Below are 1,373 nucleotides of genomic sequence, written 5' to 3'. Positions count from 1 at the left end.
AGGCTCCATTAGCCATCAATCAGCAGAGGGACAGGAATATAAATGAACCGCTTTATCTCAGCTGAACACACACACACACACACACACACACACACACACACACACACACACACACACACACACATTTTTCCTGTTACAGCCACATATTCACACCAGGAGAACTCAGAGCAATGATGGAGAAAAAATCTGTTTTTAACATAAATTATCTCCTTCATGCTGTTTGTCCTGTCTCATGTAGCTTCACACTCTCACTGTGGATCACTTAGTGTTCATGTGGTTTTTAGTTTGATTGTGGAGTGAGATGTGTGCATATATATATATATATATATACTGTATATCAGGTATTTTGTGTCATATTTGAAAGCCCTGGAAGGTATTTTACAGGTTAACAAACTCTTGTCGTAAAAACTCAAACTTTGTTGTTGTCTTCAAACTTCCAGTTGACTGAATGCAACACACCAAATGACATGAAATCAAGAGGAGGAAATACGTCATTTACTGTTGAGTATGGGTTGAGTCAGTAAATTGAAAGTCATATATACATACATATATATACTGTATGTGTGTGTGTGACTGTGTCAGAGCAGTGGGCAGTGTGTGGATAAAATCATTAATGCTAAACATGTTTCAGATCCCACTAAATACCTGGAGGAGAAAAATGATAAAGAAATAAATTTAGATTTACAATTAGGATTCTCTTTCTTTTTTTTTTGCATGAATTTTTAATCTGAGAATAGTGACTTGTTGAGTTAATAATTTGTATGACTTAAAATAATTTACTCCTGGTTGAGTCTTCAATATTAATTAAATAAATGCAATATTATGAGTTAAAGAAACAGGAATAAAAATGGACAAAACATATAAAGAGATGATCAAATATATTGTAAAACTCAGTTCACTGTATTATGTCATCCTTTTCATAATAACTTCTATTACGTCTATTACAGGTACTTTCTGTCAGTCAATATTTTAGATTTCAAAAAGTAATCTTTTTTTTCCATTGTCAATCAAGACAAACAGGTCAGAGCCAGTTTTGTGACTAACACACATAATTCAACAGCCAGACAGTAATGTAGAGTGTATTACAGTATATTATATTGCTACCATTGTACAATAGATATGCAGGACAAAGTGTAGCTATAAGTCAAACTTCAGTCTCTATTTCCTTTCTCTATTTATTCATATTTATTTTTAAATGTGACGTGTGAATATTGTTTTATGGCAGAGTTGAAAAACGTGAACTTCAACCTTAAAAAAAAACAAAAACAAGAATAAAATCAGAAACCCAAAACTCACCAGGAGACGGAGATGTGATGTGTTCATCATCCTACAGTTCCTGTGAGGACACACACACACACACACACACACACACA

This window comes from Seriola lalandi, unplaced genomic scaffold, assembly GCF_002814215.2.
Source record: "Seriola lalandi dorsalis isolate HSWRI2012SDOR001 ecotype SW California unplaced genomic scaffold, Sedor1 jcf7180002054448, whole genome shotgun sequence".
Taxonomy (NCBI): Eukaryota; Metazoa; Chordata; class Actinopteri; order Carangiformes; family Carangidae; genus Seriola; species Seriola lalandi.
The sequence above is the reverse complement of the archived record's forward strand: the minus strand, read 5'-3'. Positions refer to the sequence as shown.